We start from the raw sequence: 15,000 nt of genomic DNA, 5'->3' as shown, positions 1-15,000 counted from the left end.
TTTTGGTGGATGGAGTGGAGCGAGAAGTAAATGAAAGAAAATCAGACATAAATGCAGAGTCGGGAGATAAGTAAATGTGTCACGAACTGCATGTGGAATGACTGACGCTTACAGATGATACGGTATGATTAAGAACAGTGAAGAGAAACCGTGGGTCCTCGAGAAAGAATTAAGAAGGATTTTCAAAAGGGGGAAAGTCGATGGTAAGTGTGAGCGAGAGTTATGTTATGGAGGTAAATGGCCACCAGGAATAGTATGGTGAAATCAAACTTGGCAAGGATGTTGGAAGAATGGAAACTGGTGATAAGCATAGGTATTTGGGAAGAAGTATAAAGGATGATGGTAGGAGAAGAGAGGAGGCGATTCACGCGCACACACACACAAATTGCTTGACTGCCGAATGTCTACGGAAGATGATTACGGAATTAAAAACAAGAAGGTATAGTTGAGCAAAGACTCATTTTTTAATTGTATTCAGTAGTGCGTGCGGCTTATGAAAATTTTAACATGCAAGAAATGTGGAGGCACCAACGCGAAACGGTGGTTCATAATATTCCGATATATTTTAGGGTAGTGTATAATTCGGAAAAGGAAGAGACTTGGGAGACCTAGAAAGAGCTGGATAAAATGCATGGTAGACATATTAGAAACTGATTACGCGAAAAACGCGTAACGTTACGATGAGAAAGCAGTAATCTAGGGGGCTCAACATACTACTTATGAGCGTCTGCAGGTGCACGAAAAGGGTGAGCTGTAGACCTTTCCCGTACAGGGTATCCATTCGAGATTCAGACCTTATCATGAATGTGGAAGGTTTTATTTTTTTTTTATCGAAACCCTCTATATTATGGGATACGAACTGATTTTGAATCGAGTAAAGAAAGCTCATTCTGCGGTCAAAATGCGATTAAATCCCATGTGCTAAAAACCAATAATCACGTATTATTAGCGTTTCTTCAAATATCTGACAAATAAAAAATCAAATTAAGTTCTGGCTTCCCTTTTATGAAACTTGAAACGAATAGCTAATTTTACGTTGGTAAAATGATGGTGTTTTCGTTGGTTTGTTTGTATGGTGTTTTTACGTTGCTTGGAAACGGTGGTTATTCAGCAACGGGACCAACGGCTTTACGTGACTTCCGAACCACGTCGAGAGTGAACTTCTATCACCAGAATTACACATCTCTCACCCCTCAATGGAATGCCCGAGAATCGATCCCGCGGCCACCGAGGTGGCAGGCCAAGACCATACCGATCACGCCACTGAGGCGCTATGTGTTGCTTGGTGCAAATACTCTCGTCATACTTCTTGGAAGAGGAACAATCGAATGCACACTATTCAGAGGTACACTTATTTTTTTAAACGGAAGGTTGGTATAACATTCGCCCACAACAGTTTGGGCATTAAAACTCCCGTGTTTTCCATAATTTACTTTTATATTTCCGTACAATGTGTTTGGAAAATGTAAAGGCAAGGAGTGGATTAATATTACAATTTGTTTCTATGTCAATAATCAATACGAGCGTCTGACTGTAGGAGTCTGCACTCTGTGCTGAGGTACATTTTCTTTTTGTTAGCGAAAGTTTGATCTCATATACGAATTAAACGCAAGTGTGCTTTACTTAACTTTCAGTTATATTCACCCACAATTTTTGCGCATTCAATCCTGCGTGTTTTACGTGAACTGCAAATATATTTCCATCGGCAAAAATTTCCATCCTCAATACGAGCGTCTGATTGCAGAGACGATTTAACGATTCTCACTCTCTCCAATGGTATTTTGCGGTTATTTTCTCAGCACGCTTTTAATAAAAAGGAGGAAAAGACTAAAATAGTTCCTTGCTCGATGGTTATCTACTCTTAATCGGTATTCTGTATAGCTTGCAGCTATTTTACACCAATCGTTGATGAAAAAGTGAGGAGATACGAAGACAGTAGACTACTATGTATGGATGATCTCAAATTCTAAGCATAGTACGTGTTAACAGACTTCTTTTCACTATTTGCAAATTCTTTGTCATTTTCTAAAAAGGGCATATTTTATCATGGTGATTATCCAAATAAAACCCTCTTTGTCCCAGCTGAGGAAAGTTTCGGTTGAATTCAGCAAATTAATAGGCATATTACATTTTTATGAGATATAAAATCAAGGATAAACCTAAGTCAACTGATGCATTTCTAAACACCATTTTCACCCCACACAATATATGACCCATGTGAATAGCCAAGGAATTTGCCCTTATACGATTTGAATATATACAATTTCATTCTTAAACTGAATAACCGGTGATTGTTATCTACGCGTCGCATAGCTACTCAGAGGCGCTAGAACTAAACATGGTCGAAGTTCCTTGGGACGCAGTTATAGTAGGCCTATCTAACCCCATGAGTAATACAGTTTTATATGTGAGATTTTTCTATGTTTCGAATCGCGACAGAATTAAACCAAGAGCAGTTCACTGCATTTATATCCTTCCCCTACATCCTCTTAGGGCACACCTCCACCCCTGAAGTTTACTCTAGGCTACCATTTGCCCTAGTCATTCATGGGGTTTCGCTCCCTACTTCATTTTTATGTTTATCCTATAATTTTGCGGTTTGCAAGGGGTGTATGTATCACAGCATTGAGTTTGTTAACTTTTTTTCACCTACTTTTTTTTATAGGAAATCTCTGTAACCAAAAGTCACAGTATTAGTCCTAGGTGAAATCGACGCCCTTGCGCGAAAACAAATATTAGTCCGTAGGTGTTAATATTTGTCACTTTAGTAATTAAACCCAAACTACTATTCCAATTGGCATAAATCCACCCCCGATGCCCATACTCACTGGGGGCGGTTGTTTATGGAAATCAATCGATCAGTCAATCAGTTTGAAATGAATCTATACATTCCTCAGCATCCGCTCGCCAAAGGGTGTGGTGTAAAGTAGCGTCTAGTGAAAGGTTTTTGTCCGCCCCCGCACATGGCACTGCCTGTTACTGCTAGTTGAATTCCAAGTACATATTAAGGCAGGTATAGCGTTCAAAATATAGATAAAGCTAGGGTGACCATTTATTTGAGATGTGAAAGGGGGACATACCTTTGAATTAATAAGTACGTATATGCTATGCATAAACATGACCCTTATAGATATATACTTTATATATATATATATATATATATATATATATATATATATATATATATATATATATATATATATATATATATATATATATGTGTGTGTGTGTGTGTGTGTGTGTGTATATTATATATATATATATATATATATATATATATATATATATATATATATATATATCTTGATCTTTTCATCCTGAATCCTGCCATATGAATTTATTTTTTTTTAAATTATATATATATATATATATTATATATATATATATTATATATATATCTTGATCCTTTTCATACTGAATCCTGCCATTAGTGAAATTTATTTTTTTTAAATTATGTAGTTAGATATATAAGCATACATTTGAATAAAAGAAAGGGTATGATTCAGTAAGCATTTATTCAGAGCAAGTGTCACTTTCAATAGTAAAAATATAAATGCTTTGATAGCATAAAAAAGGAAACTTATAGTCGGTATTATGTGAAGAGTAAAGTAAAGCAAAGGCATTTTTACATTATCCACTATGATGCTACAAGAGCCATAAAGAAACCTAGAAAAAATATTCTTGACTTATCTTTGAACAATTAGCAATTTATTACGATTGGCAATGGGAGACATATAGTGGGCAAATTCCTTGAAGGGGGACACTAGTACGTCCCCAGAAGGTAGTGAATTTTCGGGGGACAGATTCGAAATGGGGTACGTCTGGTCACCCTGGATAAAACTCAACTATGTTACCATACTTGGTTTTTACGTTTTACTCCTCTGTTTTGGTAAACACTGCCTTCTCACCAGTGTTTGAAAACAAGAACCCGTCTTTTTTTCCACCTTTTGTGTAGTGCTTTCAGTTTCATACTACAGTTTAATGCTGAAAACTCTTTCGTCAGTGTTAATAATAGTAGTGATGGGTTTGCGCACTACCCCTTAAATTGAGACCACCTTGACGTGATATTGGCGGCTCTTGAACCCCAGGAATTTGTTCCCGGGTTCAAACCCAAGAGCCCCATGCATCATATACATATATATCATGCATATTTGGAATATGTTTGTGGAATTTTCCACTTTTGATGAATTTATTGGACTTGTTAAATAGAAGAAGGAATCATAGCTGGGACTAGGTTTATATCCAAAGCTAAATAGTGGGAACTGAGAGACCACGGATTCCAGGGGGCCTGGTTCTGTGGATAGGACTCTGTCCAGTTTGCCCATAATATGATTAGGGTGGGGATGATTATATTCTTGTAATATTCTCAGTCCTATCAAGCGGGTTTGGCTTACACTTGGGCCACTCTAATCATGTTGTGCCATCCCCTGTGGGGTAGGATAGGGATGCGGACATTTGGGAGTCTGTTCTCACTAGTGGAGGAATAAACTCCACGAAAGGCTGATATCTTTTTGAGGATTACTTAATTTTTCTCTCTATTCGATCTGTATGAGTTGTAGCAATAAAGATTCAAGTACCCTTGGGCCCTCTGATGATACTGTTTTGGAACAAATGAAGACCTCTGCACCCACCTTGGAAATCTGCTTTGGAATCTGCCAAAAATGCAAAAACATTGGCGGTAACTCTAGAACCATTTATTTGTCAAAGTATTGAGCCCGAGGAAGATGAATTCACTTTATTTGTTGTCTCTCTTCCATTAGATATAAGATACGAAAGAATAAATGAGGAATTTAGCAGATTTGGAGCTATTAATAAAATAAGACTGGCAGACACTTTTCAGTCCTGGCAGGTTTGGGTTATAAAGGGGCTTTGGTTGCCTACCTACTCTGAATTTAAGAAGTCTAGGAAGAATATCTTGTGTTCATTAGTAAAAAGGGCCCCTTCTGACCTAAAGATATATTACCCAAGAAACCCTGATAACAAAGTAATTGAACACTCCGTGGCAAGAACCCCCAAGCCTGCAAATTGGGTTGTAATAACAGTTAAAGAAAATCTGGTTAACATAATACTATTCGGGAGATACTTGCAACATTAGATAGGAGGCATTAATAATTCCAAAATTACATGCTTTTGACAAATTATGCTGAATCAGTGGAACAGGCAGCCATGATATCCAACTGGAAGATACCCCCGAAGGAGGATCAAAGAAGTAAAGCCTCACTACAATTTTAGCTATGCTAAAGGTGTCATCTTCCACCAGTACTTGCATGAATTTTCAGAGGAGACAATCCTTGATATGTGTCATCTTGACGTTTGGAGGGTATTTAAAATACGTTGGTCTTCCGTGATTATGTTTACGTTTTATGATGAAGATTGCCGAATTCCATTGAAGTAGAAACAGAAATAATTGATATTCGTACCTTTAAACCCCGGCCACATCAGTGTTTCAACTGTTTTGGTTATGGTCATTCATCCCAGGTATGTATAAGACCTAAGCTCTGTGGCACATGCTGCCTTCCAGGGCATGGAGATAGTTCAAGACAGTTGAATTGCATTAACTGTTAGAAGGAAGATAGTCCCAGAGACAGGAATTGTGAATCTTACAAGGATGAACAGGAAACTTTACTTAAAGCACATCCAGAGCACATAAGTGTAGGATATGCAAAGAAATTCTTAGCTAGGACAACTAAATATATTGATGTGGTGAAACAGAAGTATAGTAATTCCAGTTCTCCCAACAAATAACCACCACTAAAAAAGGAATCCCGTCCTTCTATGAGTAATCTAGCTCCTCTGCCTAGTCAAAAGAGCTCCACCCCTCGAAAGAATCAGCTTCTTGATTCAGAGTTGAAATTGTTCAAGCTCCAGAAGTTTCCTCTGTCGAAGCTAATCAAACCCCCTCTTTAGAAGCACTTCAGGCTTCTTCAGAAGCCTCCCTAGCCTCATCGTTGGAGTCATCCCAGGCAATCACTCCCATATTTAGGGAATCTTCCACAAGAGAGAATACGGGCTTCAGTATCTCATGTACCAGAGGTACATCATGTAAATATGGAATATAAAATGGCAAGTTATAAAAGATTATGTACCCATTCCACATCGCCTCCTCTGTCACCTGCCCAAACAAGGCAAAGCAAATGTAAAATTATGGCATCAAAAAAGTCTCCCTCCTCTGAGAGATTGAGTAGACCAACAAGAAATACTAATATGACCAAATCTCCGTCAGGTAAGCCCTCTCTTTCAAGAGCTTCTTATTCTTCATTTGGTCAGCCAACTAAAAGATCTCTTCATAATGGTATCTTTTGATATCCTGCAATGGAATTGTGAAGGACTTCGTACACGTGCAGAGGAACTAAAACTCTTGTTAAGAGAGAAATCCTGGTATAGTATGTCTGCAAGAAACCAAATTAGGCTCAGAGTTTTTTTAATCCTGGGGTTAACTATGAGATTTTCTCCTCTGTTCCTCCTGCTGGTGACTGTGCATATGGGGGAGCTGCTATAATTGTGAATGAATCTTTGGTATACTCTCAAATACCCCTTACTACAAAAGATAATTTTAGACAAGCAGATTACTGTCTGTTCCATTTACCTTCCTCCTAGATCTGCTTTTTCAGTGGCTGACATTCAGTCATTGTTAAATCAATTACCATCGGTTACCTTTAGTGCAAGTGCCTGTAAATTTGTAGTAAGGGGTATTTGAGAGTATTCCAAAGATTTATTCATGCTTCTAGAAGATTGTAATGCCCACAAACCGTTGTTGGGAGGTGATTCTACAGATAAAAGGGAAAAGGTTTGTACAGGAAGTTATTAATTATTGATGATAATAATAATATTGTGCTTCTTAATGATGGTATGATGACTTACCATAACATACATTTTAATTCGTATTCAGCTATTGATCTGAGCATATGTTCCTCAGACAGAGCTATAGATTTTAACTGGTCTGTTGATGACTATCTGCACGGTAGTGATCACTTTCTTATCCATTTGAAGTTCGCCAGGAATGTTCCTACAGAAGCAGCACCAAAATGGAAGCAGACTGGGTGAAATGTAAGGCGGGTAGAAGATTAGAAAAAACTTATGAATCTTTTAAATGCCACTCAGAAGCAAATGACTATTTTATAAATACCAGTTGGTTAACAAGTGGAAAACTAAACGAACGGCCTGCAGTCCCTTGGTGGGATAAGAAATGTGCTTTCCTCAGAAAAATTACAAGAAGATGCTATTAAAAAAATACAAGTCATGTGGCTCATCTGCCACTAAGATAATATTTCAACGAGCTATGGCCAAACCGCATCGATATATTCGTAGTGCAAAAAGAAATACGTGGATATACTACATAAATGAGAGTAATTCAAAATCTCCATCCAGAATAGATTAGAAGAAAGTAAGGAAGCTTGCAGGGAAATTTTCTCCTCCTAAAACACCCTCTTTAAAGTTTGGAGATTCACTAATAACAAGTCCCAAAGATGTAGCTGAATACCTAAGTCAGCACTTTTCTAATATTTCAAGTGCTAATGATATTCAAACCGACTTTCAGAGGATTAGAAACTCCCAGGTTCCTTTAGATTTATCTAGTGGTTGTCTTGAAGCGTACAATGCTAAATTCTCTCTGCATGAGCTACAAGATGCCCTTTCTTCATTGGATGATTCTTCTCCTAGTGAGGATACTATCCTGTATGTAATGCTTCGTCAATTATCCGAGAAAGCAAAAACGTACCATATGAAGATTATTAATAGAAATTCGGCTACCGGTATCTTACCAAGAGGATGGAAAATTTCCATAGTAATTCCAATTCAGAAACCAAATAAAAACCCTCATCAGATCACTAGTTACAGGCCCATAGCTCTTACTAGCTGTGTATACAAGCTGATGGAATGAGTTTTCATTCCAACTCACTTTGGTTCTTAAACATATGAAAATTTATGGTGCAAAGTAATCTCTCAGGCTTCTGAAAGTGATCTCTGGCTTTAAATGGGGCGCAGATAAATCTTTGCAACAACTGTATGATGCACTATGTAGGTCAAAGTTGGATTATGGATGCCAGATTCATTCATCAGTATGCAAAAGTTAACTCCACGAACTTGATGTAGTCCAAAATATGGGTTTACGTATTTGCACTGGGGCTTCTCCAACATCTCCCGTCGAGAGTCTTTATGTGGACAATAACCAACTTCCTCTTGATTTACGACGAGAAGAGTTAGCCTTCCGATACTTGATGAGGATTAAAAGTAACGTTAATATCCATTAAATAAGGTTATTCATCAACTTGATGCTATCAAATTCAAGCCAAGATCTTCCGTTCCACCATTCCAGATCCAGCTAAATGCATCTGTAAATGGTAATTCTATACCGACTCAGAATGTTCATGGATTGGCCCCTTCCAAAATTCCACCTTGGCTCATACCGAAAGTTGAATAGTGCAGTAATGAAGTAATAAAGTCACTGTTTTTAGAACATGGTGAAGTTCAAAATAACGACTATAAAATTTATACAGATGGCTCGAAGCCAAGCGAATGGATTAGGTTAACTGTGGTCACTGATAATTTTTGTGATGTTGCACAGTTGCCTCGCCTCCTGCTGCTTCAGTATTTACAGCTGCATTATCTGCCATTGTAAAAGCTCTAGATATAGCATATCATCCAAATAAGAAGTCTTGTGTCATATACTCAGACTAAAAGTGCTCTGGAAAGCTTGAACAATTATAATTCTTCCCATCCTTTAGTACAAAAGCTCAGGCGTGGCTGTTTCGCATTTCGTTTAGGTGTAAAACAGTATGTTTTTGTTGGATTCCTGGTCATGTTGGGATCCCAGGGAGTGAGGAAGCAGACAGAGAAGCAAAGAATGCCTGTACCCAAGGAGAAATTGATACAAATAGAGTGCCCCACTTAGATATGGAAATCTCTATTCGTAATTATATACCAAGCAAGTGGCAGGAGCGATGGTCATCTCCTCGTCTTGCTAATTATTAGGCCTCCAATAGGATTTTGGCAATCCTATCAAAGCAACAGGAGGACTGAAGTTATTTTAACAAGGCTTAGGATTGATGACTGCCGACTGACACACAATTTTCTAGAATCTTGATGGCAGTAGTGGTCTAGCGTGTTTTTGACCGTTGAGCACATCTGGTTCACTGCACCAGGTATGTGAACGAGAGGCAGATGTACCATCTAGATGGTAAAACTATAACTGAAATTTTAGGAGACAACATTGATGTTTTGAGTTTTGTAAAAGCTTGTAGATTTGATAAAAATATCTTGTAATTTTATATAGATAATTTTCTTATCTTATCTATGGCAGTTTTTAACTCCATTAGAAATAAAATTTCTCGATTTTACCGTTTTAAACATCGGTCATTACGGTATCTATTTTAAACTAATTATTTATATAATTTCTATTAAACTCGTTGCTTATATCATTTCCATAAAGTTCATTATTTACATTTCCATTTCAATTCATTGTCATCATAGCGCTGAATGACTCTGTGGGTCCCAGTGCTTGGCTATATGCCTGAATCACATATTCCATTCTTTGAGTGCTACTAATACTAAATTAGTTTTTCAACAACATCCGGTCAGACATATTTGTACTATACTGTTTTTTTCCAGCTGTCCATTCGCCTGTAGTGTTTTCGCATGGTAACACTGCGTCCCGGGCTTTCACGCTATGTGTAAGTTTTAGGTAAATAAAAGGATAGCTGGGTGTATATTTGCAACTGAAAAGTGTTTTAAGAATTCACTGTATGCGAATTACACCGTTAATATTCGAAATAGGATATTATTTACAGCCCGGGACGTAGTGTTACCATGCGCAAACACCACAGGCGGATGGACAGATGGAAAAAAACAGAGTATAGTTGCAGTATTAGTTATTGCAAATTTAGAAGTTCGACTCTTCTTTATTTTTCTATTCTAGTGGCAGTAGAAGCTGCAGTAGCAACACGTGTAGTCTTGGCATTATTAGCTAAATAACCTTTGTTATTTAATAGTATAGTAACATTCGAAAGGGCTGTCTTCGCTCTCCTTTCGACCACAATTTTTTTCCTTGACACTATTAACCAAATTTCCTTGGGCAAGGTCAGTCTTGTGGTTCGTTACTGATTTCTGTTGCTCCAAAAGTTTTTCATTTCCAAGTATTTTAGAGCTTCTCGACGTTTGAAAACTAAGGATGAATGAAGCACGTTATCTTCGTTACGCAAACGCATATTGGCATATATACGTACTGTGCATCAGTATAGGCCTAATTGGGCGTATACATTAAATACGTAAGTTTCCTGTGTTTCCCAGCCTGTAAAGTCATGTTCATTTCCTTTTTATTGCACCATATTCATATATCAACAAGAAGCGATAAATATTCGTAATGAAATCTTCATATTTTTTAAGTCAGTCATTTTGAATTCAGCTCATTATGTTATGTCGATTAAGGACATTTTTAACATTTTAAATATCCTTCCTAATTAATAAACTTTTTGCTCCTGTTATATTTCAAATTTCAACTTCTTTCAACTACCAACGCAGGAAGGCAAAGAAGTTATAAAGTGAATTTGTGCTCTTCATCAAATAACCAAATAAATATATATACAAACTGATGTTTTTGTACATCTTTATTTCACTATTCATAAATGATTAAATTATTCATAGATGTATAACGTGGTACATTCAACACTAATATAAAAAATGGATAATTTACTTTAACAGATATTCAGTTTTAGAAAAACTGTGAGCTACATATCACTGTTACACATTTCCTCTGCTTTTCTGTAAGTAAACACATTAGCGAAAGAAATTCTATAAAAAAGAATAGATTTTCACAACCTTATTCAGGAACTGGAATTTTTTTCAGTATTCTAAGTTTCTCCTTCCAGTTTTCTTTTAGTTTCATACCTACTGTGATTAACCTGGAAATCATTTTTTCCCTGAAAGTGAAATTCCTAATGACCGAAAGTTTTGAATAATCAGATCTTCCCAACTACCATACGCAAGATCAGATATCGGAACGCACCACTTCACCCTTCCACCCATTGTCCAACCCCACGCCCCACAATCGACTTTCCTCCAAGTGTCCATATACAAGATCAGATTCCCGCCCACCCAAACCCCCATCCCACCCACCCACGCCCCCCCCAAAATCACCCTCGCAAAATCAGATTCCCCCTCACTTCCATCCTCCCTCCTCAAAAAAAAATAATAATAATAATAAGGAAAGAAAAAAGCTTATGCAGACGAATGCCTAGTACTTTCACTCTGTTCACGATAGATAGCGCGGCAGTTCGTGCTAATGATCGAGCACGACCAGTTCGGTGGATAGCGCGCATGAGCAAATGCGAACCGATTGTTTTCTCTCATGAGAATCTCTTTCATGAAGTCCGCTGGCTCGTTCGCTCGCTCCTCAGTTATAGAGACTGACCTGACCGAAGGTATATCTTTATTCAGGTCGTGTAGTTCGTGTTTTGTTTTTTCGCATAATCTGGTCAGTCTGCTGCTTTCTGTGCATGCAGGAGGATGTTCAATGTTCAGTGGGAAGGTAAAAAGTCTTCCCTCCTTACTTTCTCTCCTGCTCAGAATAGTTTATAGTTCCTTTCCTGGCTCTCTTCGAGACATTTGTTAAATGCTCGAATCATTTTGCTGATGTTCGTCTCTGCCTTTGAAAGTTTAAAAGTAATTGGCTGGTGAACACACTCGAATACTTTTATTTTGTCTGTGGAAAGCAAAGTCAATAAAGTGTTAGAATAAAGGCCACCATTTTTTTTTTTTTTTATAAAAAATCAGCAACTTTCATTCTTTCTCTCTTTCTCCTCTGCTCTCAAACTCCGCAACCTTCTTTTCCTCATATTCATACACACATAATATGCATTCACACTTACGAACGCACATACACACACGTCATATAAATACAATATATAGATGAAAGAAACAAGATGGAATTTCTTACGTAGTATTTATAGCATTTGAAGGAGCTATGGAAAAAAGTAGGAACAGGTGGAGGGAGAGGTTAGCATAAGTGAAAGGATGGACCGTTGTTTTGAGGTGGTCTGGTCATGTGGCAAGAATAGAGGATGATAAGTTTGTGAAAAGAGTATAGTTAGGAATTGGAGAAAAGAGGAGAGGAAGACCAGGTAAGGGTTGGTTAGTGGCTTGAAAGAGGTAGTATTGTATCGCAGGATCCTTAACATCCAGGACCGAGTGTGTTCATGTGGGATAAGGGTGAATAACGCAGTGTCTGTAGGGACTGCAACGCACGGCTGATGACCGACCATTGTGTATAGGCTTATGGTGCAGCTCCCCCTTCGTGGTTAAAGTGCCGTCAGTGCACCTCATTTGTTGCGATGTAGGCATTACTTAAGGATCTTTGCAGCGTCCCCTCGGACCCTGGCTGCAACTACTTTCATGCATTTTACTGGACTTCCGTCCATATTCTGTGTCTTCCATCTTACTGTCCACCCTCTCCTAACAATTTCCATAGTGCAACTGTGAGGTTTTCTTCCTGTAACACCTTTTAAACCTTTTACTGTCAATTTCCGTTTCATCGCTGGATGGCATTAGTTGCCCCAGTGTTTGGCAGAATGCCAAATATATATAATATATATATGGTGCAGCTGAGGTCATGAAAGTTTTCACCCCTTGTGAAGGGAACCAGTTTAATGCTGAAAAATATACATTCTTACAGCTGTGTTGCCTGCCTTATGCCCTTCTTCATTCTCGCTCCGACAATCTACCAACCCCCATACACGTAATCGCCTAATTCATTTCTTATAAGTCATCACAAGCACATTTACTGAACGTTGATCCTATCGCTGGTGAAGCGAGTGTCATAACCACACTCCTCGAGATGACTCCTATTAATGAAAAGGTTGCGTGGAAGAACGTCATTTGATGGTGTATAGTCAGTTGGGGGAAAAAAAACAGGGGGGTTTTTGGGGTAAGAAAAAACATGGCCCTCCCCCCCTCTTCAGAAAAAAAAATTATCATTCAATGCTATAAACATGAAGATAAACTCATTAACTATGTGTCCATGTTACAGATTTCTTTAATTGTTATATTTATGAATATGCAACGCCATCAGTGTAAAGTTATTGAAAAATGGGTCTCTAAAACTTATTATTGACTTTCACAAACTTCTGTTTTTTCTTACCCCAGATGGGTTTTGGAGATTTGTGAAACATGGGTTGTAGTCCCCATAGAGTTGTAGTGGCGGTCAAATGGTCCCAGATCACTAGCCTCTATTGCTTATTGTCATAAAGGCTGTTTTTTTTTACCCCACCAAATTTCCAAATAGTGGGGTAAGAAAAAACAGATCATGATGTTTTTTGTTACCCCAGTGGTGTTTTTTGTTACCCCATGTGGTTTCCCCCATTTTTTGTTAACCCATGTGTTTTTGTTACCCATGTGGTGTTTTTTGTTACCCCATGTGGTGTTTTTTCTCACCCCATGTTCTTCTTATTACAACCAAACAAGTACTAGTAGTTTAGCTTGTTTCCTCTGAAGTGTTGCCTGTGTGCGCAAGCTACCACTGCTTGAACAAGTTTGAATTTGTCTTAATAGGTTGCTATTTTGTAAGGTCTAATGGTAAGGAAACTCCCAAGTGTGAGGTTCAGTATTAAGGTAACTGCCACAGAGTTAGCTGGTGCAGCCTGAGCTCTTGAAAAATGCCTCGTGACTTCAAAAAGAAAGTCAAACCCTGGAATGAAGAAACCGTGAGGAGAGCATTAGAAGAAATACAGCATGGAGCTTCAGTGCGCTCAACTGCTTTGAAGTTCTGTATGTCAATTTCTATGCTCCGAAACAGAGCATTAACTATAGGAGAAGAACACACTGATAAAAGGGTAAGCAACTGTTCAGCTTGTATCATCCCCAACTAAATGATGTGCTTCTCTACTTTTTTGGCTGGAGCAAATCAAAGAATACATAGAATAAATTGTATGATCAAGGACTCTCCCCACAGAATGTAAAGAAAGGATTCGAGAGTACAGGGATTATCTCTGCAACAGGGATAAATATAAAAAAAATAGGCCGAATCCCCTAAACTTAAAACTTACTAGAAAAAAGGCTAACAATGGATCACCAAAGGATGGCAATGGAGAACCACTTTTGGACTCCTTGCATGAGGATACAGCAGAGCAAACAGAAAACCCATTAGACCCCTTGCATGAGGATCGCTCAGAGCAAAATGAAAACCAGTCACTGCCACTTTCAACTTCTGTTTCTAGAGATTTTACAGAATCCTTAGACACTCATACCTGCTCCAGTTTGTCCGTCAACTCCCCACACCACAAGACCAACTACTCCTGCTACAAGAGCTTCAACACCTCAGTCAGAAGCATCAACATCAAACATTAGTACAATTTATAAGAATGATCCATTCCTTTCGAAATACTCGGACTCTGAGCTGAACAGAATTCTGCATTCTTTACCATTTGATGTTCTTTATAAGGAAATTCAACGAAGAGCCCCTCCTAATATGCGCTACAGTGTGATTCTACAAGAATCCAATGAGGAAAAAACATTAGGGACTGTTATGCAGGCAAGATGGAAGACACCAAATACATCCAAGCTCACACGTCGTCACATAAATATGAAAGCCCAAATCATAACAGGAGAAGAAATCACCAAACAGTTAGAAAAAAAAGCAAATCCAAGTCTAAGAGAAAGTGCAAAATCTCCTCAGACAGTGACTCAGAAGAGGATGACGACCAACAACCAGTGATGGAACTAGAGGACACAGATGATACAGATGCTATGGGCGACGAATCTTCAGTTGAAGAGCACATCCCTTCAGATGAAAATGTTCCTGAAGAAGAATTATTCCAAATGCCAGTGTTAGATGACAGTGCTGTAGGAAAATTTTATGCAGTTTTTTATTCTACTCCTACAAAATCTTACTACTGGGGTAAGATTACAAAGACTTTTGAATATGATGAAAATGAAAGTGTTTCATCTGTAGAAGTGGACTTTTTAAGAAGAAAAAGCATTTCATCTGACCCAGAAAAACTCACATGGATGCAA

The sequence above is a fragment of the Macrobrachium nipponense genome, chromosome 4 (assembly GCF_015104395.2).
Source record: "Macrobrachium nipponense isolate FS-2020 chromosome 4, ASM1510439v2, whole genome shotgun sequence".
NCBI classification, from domain to species: domain Eukaryota; kingdom Metazoa; phylum Arthropoda; class Malacostraca; order Decapoda; family Palaemonidae; genus Macrobrachium; species Macrobrachium nipponense.
This window is presented reverse-complemented; position numbering follows the sequence as displayed.